This window comes from Halichondria panicea, chromosome 3 (assembly GCF_963675165.1).
Source record: "Halichondria panicea chromosome 3, odHalPani1.1, whole genome shotgun sequence".
Classification (NCBI taxonomy): Eukaryota; Metazoa; Porifera; class Demospongiae; order Suberitida; family Halichondriidae; genus Halichondria; species Halichondria panicea.
In genome coordinates this window covers 2,572,173-2,581,661 of record NC_087379.1, presented here as the reverse complement: position 1 = coordinate 2,581,661, position 9,489 = coordinate 2,572,173, and the positions used below count along the sequence as shown (strand labels likewise).

The window sequence follows — 9,489 nt, the reverse complement described above, 5'->3', positions numbered from 1 at the left end:
CCCTCGATTCCAGGCCGATAAAAATACGGCCTGGAATCGAGGCTACTAGCTAGCTAGCCTTGTTCAAGCGGCCTGGAATCGGGGCTACTAGCTAGCTAGCTTAGCTAGTTAATTAATAGTAAAAGGAACTTGTGGAGCAGAGTCTGAGGCCAGAGAGGGGGGTGCTGGAGCACCCTCTGCACCCCTCCGGCCTCTGGCTACGCCACTGCCTCTAACTCTTAAGCTACTAGAAAATTATTGAACTGTTGAAATTATGGTCCTTTAAAGAACAACACATGCATCACTACAGTAACTGTAGTCGTTATATAGTGGCCATAATTTATTATACTGCATGTGTATAGCCTTATGTGTGTATACTCACTGAGCTTCTGAGGTGGATGTGCATGGTGGACAGTGTCCCAAACACCTTATTCTCACGCGTACATGGCATATCGGCTAAGTTATATGCAGAATCTTGTGAAGTTAATTTTACGCAAAATTATATAAACACCAAAGTTACACCTTATTCGGCGAAGAATGATATACAAGATTATAAAGATCTACCGGTATACATTCTCATGTATGACTTGTGTATAACAACTCAGTGTTAATTGGAATTTGCATGTATGAAATTAGACTCCAGCGGGTGGCAGGGTTAATTGTATCGATATCTATAGCTATCAGGTTACTGTCAACAGTTCGTTTTTACTATAAAATTATCTATAACTATATTATATCAGGTTACTGTCAATAGTTCATTACATTATATATAGAAACGCTCTGTGGAAACATGCAGCCATGGCATGTGTATAGACAAACAAGCAGACATCATCATGGTGATGTAGGGGAGTACCATGCAGCTGGGGAATTAACCCACACACTTGCTGACGTAAATGCATGCACACACGGTGTTTACCTTATCTCATGATCATTATAGGCCAGCATGTGATTATTAACCCGAGGCGCGTGGGCGGACACGGGTTATAGTAGTCGTTTGGTTTGTTACCCGAGGCGCGTGGGCGGCCACGGGTATAGTAGTCTGTTGGTTTGTTACCCGAGGCGCGCGTGGGCGGCCACGGGTATAGTAGTATGTTGGTCTGTTTGTTACCCGAGGCGCGTGGGCGGCCACGGGTATAGTAGTCTGTTGGTTTGTTTGTTTGTTTGTTTGTTTGTGATTGGCTTTTCTACTCACCTGGATGTCACAGCACTGCGTTTACAGCATGGATAGCCTTCACACAACAATATCTTGATTTAAATAGTGGCAGATTTTGATATTAAAGCTTCTTTGTCAAGCAAAAGCTAAGAAGCTTGTGACTAGGTCTGCTTACCTGGATGTTCTAGCACTGCGTTTACAGCATGAGTAGCCTCCACACAACAAGTTAGTACTTTTGATAGTGGCAGCTTTCGGTGTTAAAGCTCCTTTGTCTAATAAAAGCGAGCAAAATGTAGCTTGAACAGAACTTGCACATGCGTTACTTATAACTGAAGTGATCCTGTACCAAGAACGATGGAACAGGGTCACTAAAGTAGAAAGCTGTATATACCAGGAACATGGAACACTAAAGTAGAAGCTTGAATTATAGCTCCTGCTGCTGACTGGGATCCTACTCCATGCAGAACCTGGAGCCATACTTCTCTGAGACTCCAGGCTTCTTTACTGTGATCCTAATCCACAGTGCATATATCTATAGTACCACTACCTGTTCTCAAATGTTTCAGCATGCCTCCAGTCTGGTTTAGTTTTATTGCTCCTGAGTTGCTGTGCAAGTCATACATGATAACAACATCACTATATGCACTGCATTATATTTCTGGTTTCTTTATAATCATGTCACCAGCCGAGGGTTTGCACTTTAGTGCTCTAGTTTGTTTGTTTGTTTGTTTGTTTGTTTGTCACAGGTATATCTACTCACCTGGATGCCACAGCGCTGCGTTTACAGCATAGATAGCCTTCACACAACAATATCTTGATTTAAATAGTGGCAGATTTTGATGTTAAAGCTTCATTGTCGAGCAAAAGCTAAGAAGCTTGAACTTGCACGTTGGCAGCTAGCTAGCTACACGTGGCCTTGATTACGTAGTTGCAGCTGAAGTGATCCTTACCAAATATAATTATAGTAGAAAGCTAAAATTGTGACTGGTTGTTGGCTGACTCTGGATCCTATACTCCGGCCTGGCAGGAGCCATACCATCTAAGCTCCAGGCTTCTTTGCTGTCATCCCTGTCCACAGTGCATGTCTAATGTGACATGTACCACTCAATGTTTCAGCATGCCTCCAAGTCTGGTTTAGTTTTATTGCTCTTGAGTTGCTGTGCTAGTCATACATGCTACATGCACTGCATTATCACTCTTCTGGTTTCTTTATTATCATGTCACCAGCCGAGGGTTTGCACTTTAGTGCTCTAGTTTGTTTGTTTGTTTGTTTGTCTGTTTGTCACGAGTATATCTACTCACCTGGATGCCATAGCGCTGCGTTTGCAGCATAGGTAGCCTTCACATAACAATATCTTGGTTTAAATAGTGGCAGATTTTGATGTTAAAGCTTCTTTGTCGAGCAAAAGCTAAGAAGCTTAAATAAGCTTGTGACTAGGTCTGCTTACCTGGATGTTCTAGCACTGCGTTTACAGCATGAGTAGCCTCCACACAACAAGTTAGTACTTTTGATAGTGGCAGCTTTCGGTGTTAAAGCTTCTTTGTCTAATAAAAGCGAGCAAAATGTAGCTTGAACATAACTTGCACATGCGTTACTTATAACTGAAGTGATCCTGTACCAAGAACGATGGAACAGGGTCACTAAAGTAGAAAGCTGTATTATACCAGGAACAATGGAACAGGGTCACTAAAGTAGAAGCTTAAATTATAGCTCCTGCTGCTGACTGGGATCCTACTCCATGCAGAGCCTGGAGCCATACTTCTCTGAGACTCCAGGCTTCTTTACTGTGATCCTAATCCACAGTGCATATATCTATAGTACCACTACCTGTTCTCAAATGTTTCAGCATGCCTCCAGTCTGGTTTAGTTTTATTGCTCCTGAGTTGCTGTGCAAGTCATACATGATAACAACATCACTATAATTATGCACTGCATTATATTTTTAGTTTCTTTATAATCATGTCACCAGCCGAGGGTTTGCACTTTAGTGCTCTAGTTTGTTTGTTACCCGAGGCGCGCGTGGGCGGCCACGGGTATAGTAGTCTGTTGGTTTGTTTGTTTGTTTGTCTGTTTGTCACGAGTATATCTACTCACCTGGATGCCATAGCGCTGCGTTTGCAGCATAGGTAGCCTTCACAGAACAATATCTTGATTTAAATAGTGGCAGATTTTGATGTTAAAGCTTCTTTGTCGAGCAAAAGCTAAGAAGCTTGAATAAGCTTGTGACTAGGTCTGCTTACCTGGATGTTCTAGCACTGCGTTTACAGCATGAGTAGCCTCCACACAACAAGTTAGTACTTTTGATAGTGGCAGCTTTCGGTGTTAAAGCTTCTTTGTCTAATAAAAGCGAGCAAAATGTAGCTTGAACAGAACTTGCACATGCGTTACTTATAACTGAAGTGATCCTGTACCAAGAACGATGGAACAGGGTCACTAAAGTAGAAAGCTGTATATACCAGGAACATACACTAAAGTAGAAGCTTGAATTATAGCTCCTGCTGCTGACTGGGATCCTACTCCATGCAGAACCTGGAGCCATACTTCTCTGAGACTCCAGGCTTCTTTACTGTGATCCTAATCCACAGTGCATATATCTATAGTACTCAAATGTTTCAGCATGCCTCCAGTCTGGTTTAGTTTTATTGCTCCTGAGTTGCTGTGCAAGTCATGCATGATGATGATAACAACATCACTATATGCACTGCATTATATCAGTCTTCTGGTTTCTTTATAATCATGTCACCAGCCGAGGGTTTGCACTTTAGTGCTCTAGTTACATCAGGATTAATTCTGACCATACATATAATTATACCATTGCATGGGCACATACTATACACACACAAAGAACATTGTATAACAATATTTCGCATGCTTTCGCCCAACAGAAACGACATTACCACTCAAAAGATGTACAAGGATGAAAGTTTGGAGTCAGATACAGATGAAAAAAGGGCTAGCTTAAATTGCTTACTCAAAAAGTACATTAGAAAAAAAAATTTATTATAGTGGAACCCGTCTATAACGGACACCTTTGGGGAACAATGTTTTGGCCTTTTTACAGAGGTGGCCTTTGTTGGGAGGTTGTTTTTTGTACACAAACTGTTCATTTGGGACCTGGGTAACTGGCCGTTATATAGCAGCTGCATGGCCTTTATCGGAGGTGGTTGTTAACAGATGGTTCCACTGTATTATTTTTTAATCAGATTCATAATTTTTTAATTGCGTTTTATTATTAGCGCGTACTTAATTTAGCGGTAATTACAAATTCGCTAAAATTAGTACCCGTTTATAATCGTAACAATAAGGTACACTAACAGAAAATTCCTTGTTACACTTAATTTATAACTAACCTTGTGTGCATGTGCATGGTGATGTATATTATTATAGGCATATACAATTGCAAGTTTTATATACTAAGCTCACAAGTGTTTCAATTCACTTTTACAGTTTAAAGCAAAATTGCCTTACATGTCCATGCACAAGTTATAAATGCGCATGTAACAAGGAATTTCATGGTTTTTCTGTCAGCATAATTATAGCGCTACTCAATCTCCTGTCTGTATACACGCAACAGTATACCAAATGAATATCAATTTCCATTAAACTAAACATACTCCCACAAGCAGTTATAGAGTGAGAAATAGGATCACAGAGCCAACCACTATACCAACCAAACGATCAACAAAGGTTGACTGTATCGATATCTATGGTTACTGTCAACAGTTCATTTACATTATATCGATATCTATACCTATCAGGTTACTGTCAGTAGTTCATTAGAAGCTCTCTGGGGAATCAGCCATGGCACGCGGCGCCACGTGGTATATTAGTCGCGGTCTAGTCAGTATGTCTGTCTGTCTGTCTGTCTGTCTGTATGTGTATTTTAAGTCTACTCACTAGATGTGATATAGCACTGTGTTCGTACCATAGATATAGCCTCAACATAACAAGGTAGTAGTTTGCAGATTTTGGTAAATCTTCATTGTCGAATAAATGCGAGCAAAAGCTTAGAAGCTAAAAAGCTCGAACCTAGATGTACAAGAGGCTTTGACTCGAGACTGTAGACTCACTAAACCTCAAATTAACGCCGAGGGTTTGCATTTCAGTGCTCTACAGTTTGTTCTTATTTGTACATTCATTTTAGCTAAAGCACCTTGATCACCATTAGTAAGAATGTTTGGGAATCTGAATACGAAAAAATGTGCGTAAATAACATTGCATCTTGATTTTTTTCATGCGCCTTTTCTTTTTTGAACATCTCTTATAACAATGAACAAGGTTGTAATACGTAGTCCTATATGTAACGACAAACACAACAACAATAATCGCATAGAATATCATGACAGCAAGAAGGAGGGTTGTGAATGAGAATGTGAAATGAGTGCACAAAAATGGACCAAGAATTTTATTCGAACATCTATAACACAGTTTAACAAGTGGAATAGTTGTAATAAGAACCAAATGAGTAAATCATAGATGAGTATTATAATAATTATTGTGATGCTAATTTCTTAAATTTGCTTTCTGCATTAGAGCCGGCAATGAAAAAAAGACCATTAGTGAACGCTCGCCTTTCGTATATGTGCGAAAAGGGAGAAATTTGATCACTCTTATAAAGACTACAAGAAGGCAAAAATGGCAATGGTCTTTTTTTTGGTAACATCGTTCTGTAATATGGCAATTATTTTTATCATCTGTATAACCAGAAACAATTTTTTGGGCACTTCAAAACAATGTCGGAAAAGGAAGAGAATGTAGAAAACGAAGTGCCCAATAAAAATTGTATGCGCTAGTGAGTTTGAGTGTTTCATGTACATTCTCATTTCTATTGTTGGCTCTCCATCATTAATTTGTTGTTTATGTTTTTGAACTCGATTGTTTTACTTTGCGCTATAATTATAATTATAGGCAAACAGTTTCACACACTGTACCATGGACATTTGTAATTCACAAAATCTGGACCCACACTAATACATGCAGAAAGCCGTGGTAATGATAAAAAATGAGAAGAGAAGAGTTGACTGCATTCACGAGGGAGAACTCAAACTCAGCATGAACTCCCTGCATGCATTAGCCTCGATCCCAGGCCGATCCGTCTCTAATTGAACGCTAGGTTGCCTCCTCGGCCTGGTATTGATTGTATCTGGGCGTGTATCTGGGCATGTGCTGTGGTTGCTGTGGTTGCTCAGGTATTCGCTAAAAAAGAGCGAATACCTGAGAAAGGTGGAGCGAATAGAACACTAATAGTGTATGTAAGCATACTTACTCCGTAAAATCACCGTTAAATCACAAAGAACTCCGTGTCATAGGTCTATTCTTTGCAAGTTTAGTTTGTCATAGATATAGGCTTAGCTAGCTAGAGTGTGAGGAGCTGTCTTGTGCGAAGGAAGAAGGAGCATCACTCTTGTGAAAGAACAGACCTAGGTTCTCAAGTTTCTGCTATCAGTGGCTACCTTTGATTGACTACACAATTTAATACAAGCGCTTGATTAGACCATTGATTGCCAGATACACTTGGTAGAGTCTATCCTCAGACTCTGGCCATCGATCTCTTGCATACTATGCTCAGGGTGTCCACAAGTGGCTGGGCCTGGGATGTATTGTCAAGGTGAGCGATATAAATCAATAATACCTTTTCATCATTGGAAATTGTACACTATAGCCTATAGCCCAATCCTTGGTATCTGGATCAAGATATGACATTACGGCACTGGCACTGGTGTTGTGTTAGCCTCCTTCACCGGCCTTCAAGGAAGTGCGGCCTGGGATCGTGGCTAGTTTGTGTGGACCATCACTGTGAGTTACAAAATGTATAGTGGAATGGTGAATTTAAGTTCATACTAATTTGTATACAGGAGCAAAATGGAACCTTCCCCTCCAACCCCCGTCGTACTCCTCCTAGCTGATGGGTGTGAACTCATTGAAAGAGGATGCCCCAGTGCCACTCGTGTCCTTCCCAAGGGTCCGATCTGATAGAACTACCTGCACTAAAACTACTGACGTGGAATGGCTCTTTCAACACTTGTGGTTGCTATCCTGACCAGTGACGTCAGGATTCTACTGTCTCTTGATGCACTGTGAACACACAATCTTTGTTATGCCACCTGAAGGCTTAGCAGGCAGGGGCGTAGCCAGACTTTTGAGACAGGGGTTTCTGCAGAAAAATCAGCGGCGCGATAGCGCCGCGAAATTTTTTGGCCACGCCCACTTCCGGTGTCATAGGATAGAACCTCCGGGCGACAGTTTCTCCCCCGGAGCCTGCGGTCTTAGGACAATGCCTCCCCCCCGGTGGTTTCGTCCTAGGACAGAATCCCCGCCCCCAGGATATATCATCCGAGTACATGTACCCGTACCCTGTCAAAACCTGTCAAGGCTATAGTATAAGAGTACGTGCGAGTGCATGAGAAATGTATAGACTGTTAGCAATCAGAATGGCTACTCAACAAGAGTATGAGGACATACTGCTGTACAAGACTGCTGCCAGCAATGCTGGCCACAAGAAATACAGAGACGGGCTTTCCACTAATGACAAGAGAAGTATAAGAGACAAAGTCAAGTTCAAAGATATGCTCTGCAGCAACAATGCTTATACCTGCTTGAGAAGGACAGCACTGGCATGCATAGAATGAGAAGAGTTGTGGTGAAGCAAGAGGAGAAAAGCAGGATACTAAACATGTGCCACGATGGACTGGATGGAATGCATTTTGGGAGAGACAAGACCTATGGAAAGGTATATTTATCATCATATCTTATAAAGTATAATTATATCTGTTTCATGCATGTAGGTTGCTCAGGATTTCTACTGGAAAGGCCTACATGCTGACGTCATACAGCTCTGCAAGCACTGCGACAAATGCCAACGAACGAATCACCAACTGCAGAAGCCCAGAGCAGAACTACATCCCATCCCTGTGACAAAGGTCTGGTACAGAGTTGGTATTGACTTAGTAGGACCTCTACCTGAAACAAGCTCTGGAAACAAGTACATTATCACGCTCTCAGACTATTTCTAAGTGGCCTGAGGCTGCCCCACTCCCATCAAAATCAGCAGAAGGTGTAGCAAAATTTCTGTTTGACACATTTTGCAGGTATGGGTGGCCAAAAGTGATTCAATCAGACCAAGGAAGAGAGTTTGTCAACGAAATCAACACCCGACTTTTTCAGTTGACTGACATACAGCACTGCGTATCAAGTGCTTACCACCCACAAACAAATGGCCTTGATGAACGCTTCAACCAGACTCTAGTGAACACTCTCAAGAAGGTAATCGATTCTAGTACTGATGACTGGGATCAGCATCTCTCTGCTGCTGTTTATGCCTATCGCATATCAAAACAGGTAAAATTTTAATTATTATATCATGCATGCTTTTATTTTTTGATTGTAGGCGTCATCAAAGTACACACCCTTTTTCTTAATGTTCAATCGCCACCTGCGGAAAGCTGTTACTTTTGATATGGATCAACAAGATGGTGCCGACGCTATAGAAGATAGAGGAGATGCTGACCAATTGAGTGGAGAGGAGACTGAAAATGAAGAAGACGGAGAAGACATGGATGGAATTCTCCGAAGGTTGATGGAAATTCATGATCGCTGTCACCTCAATGCCAAGGAGAACATTGCTGCTGCATGCACAGCAAAAACAGAAGCAGCAGTATGACAACAAGCATAACTCTTTGAAGGTATTATTTTATATAGCAAACTTTAGCTTAATTTTTACCATTTTTGTCGTAGAGTTATCCAGTTGGCAGCAGTGTCATGCTAAAGAATATGGCCAATTCTCATCGAATGGGAGGGAAAGTGGACTGCACCTGGAAAGGTCCATATAACGCTTTCCCCAAGTACTGAGCTCCAGATAGCACAAGTGTATAGCCCATTAATTCAATGCAATGGGCTCTGTGGTGGCTCTCCAGCAGCAAGAGGGTGCTAACAACTGCGGACTATTTAGCATTGCTGCTGCAATCACGCTGCTATGAACGATAATGTGGATTCTCTAGTGTTTGATGAGGCCAAAATGAGAGCACATCTCATTAAGTGCTTTGAGAAGGGAAAACTCTCACGGTTCCCTCGCACAAAGAAAGCGATGCCCAAAAGACCAACACCACAAACCATTGCCATTACAATATACTGCATGTGCAAGAGACCGGACTCTTTTGAGGATATGGTCATGTGTGACAAATTTAGTGAGTAGTATCACTATCGCTGTGCCAAAATTCGCAATGAACCAGTAGGTAATTGGTTTTGTTCTGGTTGTATCGATTTGTGCACTTTTGGTTATATTTATATTGTACTTCTTTCTCTTGCATTGTATTTATTGAGTATTGAGATCTATAACATAATAGATACAGCATCTATT

General features: G+C 41.3%; 2 long non-coding RNA genes across 3 annotated transcripts; both read left to right on the top strand.

Annotated features, from left to right (window-relative positions):
- Window positions 1–6,342: 6,342 nt before the first annotated feature.
- Window positions 6,343–7,250, top strand: LOC135332872 (uncharacterized). Its single transcript, XR_010393667.1, has 3 exons — window positions 6,343–6,741; window positions 6,796–6,929; window positions 6,989–7,250. It is a non-coding gene; the product is annotated as an uncharacterized LOC135332872 (long non-coding RNA).
- A 251-nt stretch (window positions 7,251–7,501) lies between these two features.
- LOC135332871 (uncharacterized) lies at window positions 7,502–9,413 on the top strand. 2 transcript variants are annotated; one of them, XR_010393666.1, is made up of 4 exons: window positions 7,502–7,863; window positions 7,919–8,396; window positions 8,521–8,815; window positions 8,868–9,413. It is a non-coding gene; the product is annotated as an uncharacterized LOC135332871 (long non-coding RNA). The 2 variants fall into 2 exon arrangements; XR_010393665.1 differs by having other exon boundaries at window positions 7,919–8,471.
- The last annotated feature ends 76 nt before the right edge of the window (window positions 9,414–9,489 follow it).